The sequence below is a fragment of the Coenobita brevimanus genome, chromosome 32 (genome assembly GCF_032717465.1).
Source record: "Coenobita brevimanus isolate Jiangsu-jjx chromosome 32, ASM3271746v2, whole genome shotgun sequence".
Taxonomy (NCBI): Eukaryota; Metazoa; Arthropoda; class Malacostraca; order Decapoda; family Coenobitidae; genus Coenobita; species Coenobita brevimanus.
This window is the reverse complement of record NC_136985.1, coordinates 3078542-3086764: the sequence shown is the minus strand read 5'-3', so window position 1 is coordinate 3086764 and position 8223 is coordinate 3078542.

The following is an 8223-nucleotide window of genomic DNA, read 5'->3' as shown; positions in this document are numbered from 1 at the left end:
GCCCATATGCACTCACAAACACCCACAACTCACGTTCAAATTTTGCTTTCACTCACATCAGTCTCGATGACACCTCCTTCCATTCAATCACACACTGCTGTACTCCCGGACTCACTAACGAGGCCACACCTTCTCTTGCCCTTCCTCTATCAGCACCTGACAATCTTCCATTCACACTTCCAAACATAGACTCACCCTTCCCTTTCATCTTCGTTTCACTCAAAGCTAACACATCCAACTTTCTTCTCACAAACATTCTCCCAATCTCCTCCCTTTTAGCCTCAATCGTAATCATTTCTAGTTCCTTTATATTCTTCCTTTGTTTTGTTGTTATATCTCTTTCTTCAATTGTTCCACACCATGTCTCTCTCTTTTTTTGCTATCATACACCTTCTATTAAACCACTCCTTTTTCCTGTTTTCTTTCCCTCTTACTCTTAGCACAAATTTTTCCACTCCCGAATTATAGAGGCCTAGAAAAATATCCCACTTCATCTGTATCTCCCTTGTTTCTCTGAATTTTCTCCAGTCTGTATTTTCAAAAATTTTTCTCAATCCTGTAAAGTCTGCTTTCCCAAAGTTGTATCTTCCTTGCTTATAAAGCTCGTCTCTTGGTTCCACGTTCCCTGTTATCATCTGGAACTCAATGACCACATGATCACTTTTTCCAATAGGACACAGATATTTCAAGGATTCTATTACATCGGGTTCTTTGGTAAACAGTGAATCTAGTCTTGCTGCTCTGTCCTCACCTCGGAACCGTGTCTCTTCTTTGACCCATTGTGTCATCACATTGTTCATTATTAAATTTAATAATATAGTGCCCCATGAATCTTCACTGCCTCCTGAGTCCCATTCCTCCCAGTTCACCTCTTTACAAATGAAGTCACCCATTAAAATTATATTGTTCCTTTTCTCAATCTTTTTCTGTAAATAACTAGCCATGTCTGACCACATTTCCTGGTATTCGTCATCACTCCATGCTCTTGTCTTAGGGGGAACATACACTACCACCATATCTCTCTTGCTATTCTCTCCAGTTTCTAATTTCATATTTATCACTTCGACCCTACCTTCTCCCATTTCCACAGTATCTGCATTTATGTTGTTCTTCACTGCTGTCATCACTCCTCCTCCCGTTTTTTCTTTCTATCTCTTCTCGACAGTTTGTATTTACCATCTCCCATATGAACATCAATATCTTCTTTTAACCTGGTCTCTACAAAGCACATAACATCAGGTTCATGTACCCTCAAACAATCGTCGATTTCTAACCTTGCTGATATTAAACCACGAACATTAGTGTATGCCACCTTCACATTATTTTTAGGTGCTGGCGACCATCATCCACTCACTTGGTGTAGTGTTGCCCACTTCTTCCTTAGCCTTTATCATTCTTTTTTCTGTGCCTGTCCTCCTCACTTCCTATTTCTCCCATCTTTCCTGTCACTTCTTATTGCTTTTCTTTCCTTTACAGGTGGCTTTACATTGAGTGACAAGCCTAATGGTTTACTAATAGACAGATATTGCCAGATTCATATATTACCTTCAGTACTACTAATATTCCCATCTCCAAAAGTATTGAAATTCTCGGTGTCTCACTTAACAATGCCCTCAGCTGGACCTCTCATGTTAGATCACTTGCTAAAACCACCTCAAAGAAACTTGGATTAATGTACAGAGTCCGTAACGTCCTCACTGACGAGCAGTTAGCTATAATTTATAAGAGTCATGTGCGCTCTCAGCTTGAATATTGCTCACCCTTGTGGAATGGATGTGGGAAGGTTGCATTAAAACAACTAGACAAAATTCAGAACAATGCTGTTAGAATTATTGATAACCCTGGCATTACAAATAAACTACCTCCCCTACATTTAGGAAGGAATGTTGCCTCCCTTGCATTATTTTACAGAAATTTTTATGGCAAATGCTTAGACGAAGTTGTGTCCTTGGTGCCACCTCTCCATGCCTTGCCTCATGCTACACAGGCATCTGGTAGTGCTCATGACTGGAATGTCACTCAGCCATATTGCAGAACTTCTGCCTATCAGAATTCTTTCATTCCCCGAACTGCATCTCTTTGGAACTCGCTTCCCCAGAGTTGTTTCCCTCCAAACTTTAACCTACAGCTATTCAGGTCTGACTGTTACAGATATTTTATGAACAGAGGACACCAGTAACCTGGTGTATGGATTTTTTTTTTTTTTTTTATTCATTTGTTTTTCCTTCCTCTGTTCTGTTTTTAAAAAAACACAGATCCAGGAAGAGCTCCGTCTCTTTCGGCGACCTGAGTGTGTGTGTGTGTGTGTGTGTGTGTGTGTGTGTGTGTGTGTGTGTGTGTGTGTGTGTGTGTGTGTGTGTGTGTACACTTAATCTACATCTGGAGCCATCACATGTATTTAGCCTTGGAAATATCATTAGACCTTTAAACCAGTCACTTGGATTTAAGGTTGAGGATAGAGCAAGTTTTGGAGGCCGAGGCCTCGAAAATGTGACCTTCAGGTTGGGACCACGAGGCTGAGGACAGGCCTCAGTTCCAGTCCTGTAATCCAAACTGCAGGGGACTGAGGGTCTTTCGGACTATTGTTTTTTTTGGACTATTGGGGAGGTCCTTTGAAAACATTAGAAATATGTACATGATCATTAAATAAACACTTAAAATGATATGGGTTACTGATTTACTCATAGGAAATGCATAGAAGTGTAGATGAATAGTTGTATGCTGGTACATCCAAGTCCAAGAGCAAGTCCAGCCCAGATAAATCCTTGGATAAAGCTCAGAATATTTTGAAAAAAGACCAGAAATATTCAAAACTTTCATTTTGACAAATTCGGAGCACTGGGATTTTCGGATTATTGGTGGCCGGATTGGAGGACTTTTATTGTATTTTTGCTTTTGTCTTGGAGGGAGGAATCTGTGGGCTTCTTGCCTTTGGCTCCTTCTTCAGAGAGAGAGAGAGAGAGAGAGAGAGAGAGAGAGACAGAGAGACAGACTTACAGCTGGGGTCCTCATAGTCCACATCAGGTGCTCTGGTTCACTGACTGCTGGTTGTCTTGTACATCAGACATCCTCTCTCCAGTTGCTCTCTCACCACTCACCTGAAACAACACAATTAACTCAGCATTTTGCCTGGTGGACAAATACTGTATCAACAGCTAATACCAGGTGGGAGGTTGTGAAAAATTATTATTATTATTATTATATTTAACCATCTTACAGCAAAAAGCTCCATGTAAATAACTTAACTCTCTCAGGCAAAGTCACGCAATTCGCATTCCATGTGGTTTGTTACAAAGAAGCACAGTCATGCGAATCACGTTCCTAAACACAAAAAAATTCGCCAAAAAATAAGTTTTGGGGCAATTTGCGTGAAATTTTAGTGCGTTCCAGTGGGCACATCAATCTCCCGAGGTAAGGCATTGCCAACACTGACTGCTCTGATGAGACAGTGCGCAGCAGAAAAACCTCAGTATCTCACGAGCAGCCAGGCTGGAGGGTTGTCTATCTATCTATCTATTGCCAGACGCCTCAATCCCGTTTGGGGTGGCCACAAACAAATCGCCTCCAAGTCGCCCTGTCCCCCGCCATTTCACTGCCCTGCTCCCAACTCACACCCCCCTCTCTCATATACCTCTCCACCCCATCCCTCCATCTCATCCTCGGCCTCCCCCTCCCTCTTCCCCCCTCCACCTCACTCACATACACTCTCTTCGTTAGTGGAGGGTTGTGCGGCTGTCAATTGTCCCTTTAAACCCGCCATTTTCCCCCCTCCCACCCGAGGCAGAAGCCATTATTGAAATATTGTGATTGTACAGTGTTTTTTACCATACTGTGAAGTGATTGTGTCTATGGAACGTAAATATATCGTTTGTAAAGCATTGAGGTCCATTATGAGCCGTTAGGCCTACAGGCAGGAGTCTGGTTTGTTATACTGGTGTTTCCACTCTCCTTCACCCTGCCCGTAAATGATGAGTAGCCCTTTTACAATGAAGCCAATACTTATATTTGTGAAACATATAGTGCCTGGATTGGTGAAACAACTGACCTACCATAGCAGGCATTATGAACGCCACAGAGATATGCAACAGTCGCTAAGGAAACAGGCGGTCACATAAGCCATACAGTCGGGAAGGTAATAAGAGAGGTGGTTGGGATGGAATCATGTGATAGTGTTTTATATTGCATATGGTTTAGTGTGAAACATACGTATAAAATAGTGCAGCGAGTGTTCACCGAGAAATATTGCATGCATTGACTGACTTAGCTCAAACCTAGTGCAATTATCAGAGACAACAAATACGTCACACAATCACAGACTTTAGTGAAAAGGTATTGTACCAATCTCAGACAGTGCTATATTGCGTATGGTTTAGTGTGAAACATACGTATAAAATAGTGTAGCGAGTGTTCACTGAGATATATTGCATGCATTGACTGACGTAGCGAAAACATAGCGCAAGTATCAGAGACAAGAAATAGGCCAAAGCCACATATATATATACGTATATTGCGCGGTGAATGTTCGTGGAGAAATCTATTGTGTGCATCGCATGTGTTTTAGGCAAATGTATCACAAGGAGAGGAGAAAATAAGCCACAGACACACACACACACACACACACACACACACACACGAGCATGCACACTCACCCACACACACACACGCACGCACACTCACCAACACACACTACATAACTCCTCATCTTTCAACAACTCAGGAATCTCCTGCCAGTATCTCAACACCTCAGGAGGAAGTGAGTTATCCGTGTTTTGTTGACTTGTATATTGACCTGTTTCTGTAGTTCAATATTTTTTACACAAATAAGTAATGTTTTTTACATACACACATAAGAGATGGAAGAAAGCTCAGCTTCAGTATCAGTACCTAACAAAAAGACTAGAGATCATGTCGAGTTTCTGAGAGCATCATCAAAAACCTTATAATATTTTATGTGTATACTTAGAGTAAAAAGAAAATAATAAAACGTCACGAGCGAAAATATGTACACGTGGCTGAGGCAGGGAAAGAATGTTTTTTATCTCATGTGCAGGTGAGGAGGAGTATTCCACGTTTGTCGTCCAATTACTCCAAAAGTATTGGACGTATCGATTTCCTGTAAGAACCATAATAAAGAGCAGTAAATTCTACGTATGTTCATTACCAGAATATAAGCCTTTGGGGGCATTTTTTTGTAGGAAAAGGCAGGGGAACAGACCATGGTTTTTTCCTCGCTTGAGGTAAAAGTCGAAAGCGCTCCGAATAATAATCTCACCTGGTCAGCCAATTACTCAAAAACTATTGGACGTATCGATTTCCTGTAAGAACCATGATAAAGAGCAGTAAATTCTACGTATGTACAAGACATAATGTAATATCTATGATAAGAATTGGTTGTTACATCAGGCGGGAATATTGCGTAGCTGCGCGCAAATCACGAAAGTGACACACGGACGTGAGTTCCCAGTCGTTTTTGGTGATTTACTCAAAAACTATGAGGCGTATCAAAACCATCTGTGCTTACTAGAAAGCTTGTGAAATTCTGCATATTATTATGCAATAAAAACATAAGATGTGCAAGAAAAGTTCAAAATTAGAGCTCCTTGATTTTTTTTCAAAAATGGCTTTCAGTTTTTGGCTATTTTCTTAAAAACTACAAATCGTATCACAACCGAATTTGTCTCTTTAGAAATCTGATGAAATTCTCTATCAAAACTTATAATAACATTTTCCTGTATGATGGAAAACATTCCAATGGTGATGTTGGGAAGTGAAAGTGACGTAGCGAAATGTTTATTCACAGCCGCCTAATGTTGTTTTATTCGTGTTTTCCTGTTTTTTTGTGGTGCTTATCAGCTAGAACAAACATCAACGAATAAGATGACATAGGTTTCATGGCAGTATATTGATGTTTGGGTGGCAAAAATAAGGAAAGAATATGTGTTATTTGCTGTGCGTGGGCAGCCGGGCCGGGCGGCCTCACAGAAAAAATCATGCGCCAGAAAACTTACTGACACTTATCATGTGCGAGAGGGTTAATACATGACCCTGACAATTTGTGTACAAAACGATTACTAATGCTGTAACTGATATAATTCGACAAACTGATATATTGCCAAGATTTACATTTCTCCAATACCAAACCGATACTGATATTTACTGTTGATATTAGGATATCAGATATGGATGTCAGAAGAATTAAAATAACTTTTATTGAATAGTTCAATAACTGTCTTCTTTAATTCTGTGTGAAACAATGTTGTTACCTTGACACTATTTTGCAGCTTAATAGTCTTACTGAAACCCATTAAAGGTTCATATAATAAGTGGGTGAGTGGGAAAGAAAAGGAAAAAAAAAAATAAAAGAATCGAAGGCCGAAAGCAGCGAGTTGAGAGTGTGGTGTATAAGTGTGGTAGCCATGTGGGTTTATGTACATAAATACTAAACACACTGTCAAAATATGTGCAAACTGTCTGTACCCATTACTTATTACAGTACATCCCCACAGTATGCGAATTCTGAGTATGCGATCCCCCTTGTATGCGAGGGCCTATTTTTAAATTTTTATTTTAGTGTATTTTTTATTAGTATGCAAACTGAACTCCCTGTAAGCGAGACAGGCAGCGAAGAGTGGCCCAAATCTGGGGTTACCCCAAGTACGCGACGTTGCCCCCCCAAGAAGCGATAACGGTTGCCTACACTCCGCCCACCTTGTGCAGCAAGTGGACGAGGCAGACGCAGAGCAGGAGACAGCAGCAGAAAAGGCAGCAACACCAGTGATGGAGAGTGAAGATTGACCATGATGGAGATCAGCAGGGTACTGTGTGCCCTTGATAAATTCAAGGAAGAATTCAAGGGCATTGAACACTCTCAGTTGCGGGTGGAGGAGGTGATGTCTTCACTGGACAGAACCTTCCGCTACCACACCGACAAGCACAACCAGGAAGTAAACAGATGGAAGCAAACACTCATCACACGTTTCCTTTGGCTTGAACAAAGTGAGGAATCACTTCCTTCATCAGAAGAGCCATATCCTGATGAGGTATATCCTTGTTGATTTACCTTGTAAAGCCATAATCTTGTTGGTTTATCTTAGGTAATATGTCTTAGATAGTATCCCTGTATAGTACAATACTTAGGTCTGAAAGCCGTCTCAAGGGTTGCCCATGACGGGGAGTGCTGCCTTTATGTAATTTTTCCCATAAGTTTATGTATTCACAGTACACAAATTCCTAGCATGCGACATCCTATGCCGCCCATAAACTTCAGTGCTGTATACTGTTTACTTAGTCATAATATTTAGTCACTCTTCTTACTGCACATGAGGACATTAGCTCAAAGGAGAGAGGACGAACAACAATTGGCAACTTCGTTTTACCTCAGCTTAACAATTGAAACAGTCCTTTAGTTGACGGGAAAGCATATATATGATGTTGCCTATGCTTCTTTATTATTATGCTATACCAGCATGTACATGAGGTTCGCAATTGGGTACTTGTATAATTGTTGGACAGATAGGTAGATAGACAGAGATACCATAGCTAGAAACAAAGGAAAGATGGTAAATCAAACAGCATGAACATCTGATGATGTGTATGTATGAGTGATCATGTGTAAGCTATTAGTGTTTGTGTGCGTAAATCATGCCCAGATTCAAGCGTCACTTCAGAACAAATATTTAGCATAGTGGAAGACACTGTGACCTACAATTGTTGCTCACTTCCACCACAGAACCTTCAAGGTTAAATTTTTCAAAGTAAATATGATATAATTAACTGAAGACTGTCTTAAAATCAAGAACTGTATAACTTTATGAGTGTGTTCTTACCTAACTGTATCTTTACAGGAATGAATCAAGCTCGTACTGTCCCGTGTCTTAAACCATATTTATCGTACATATCCTTAAATTTGTGAATTGTTTTGGCACACACTATTTCATTCGGTAGTGCATTCCACTGATCAATTGCTCTGTTTGGGAAACTGAATTTCCTTACGTCTTTATCACCTCTCTTCTTATGCAGTTTTTTGCAGTGTCCTCTTGCTGATGCTTCTCCATATGTTAAGTAATCATTTATGTCTATATTCTCCTTCCCTGATATGCATTTATATAGCATTATCATGTCACCTCTTTTCCTTCTCTCCTGTAGTGTTGGTAGATTCAGTTTATTTAGTCTTTCTTCGTAGCTTAGATCCCTTAAGCTTGGTATCCATCTCGTAGCGGCCCT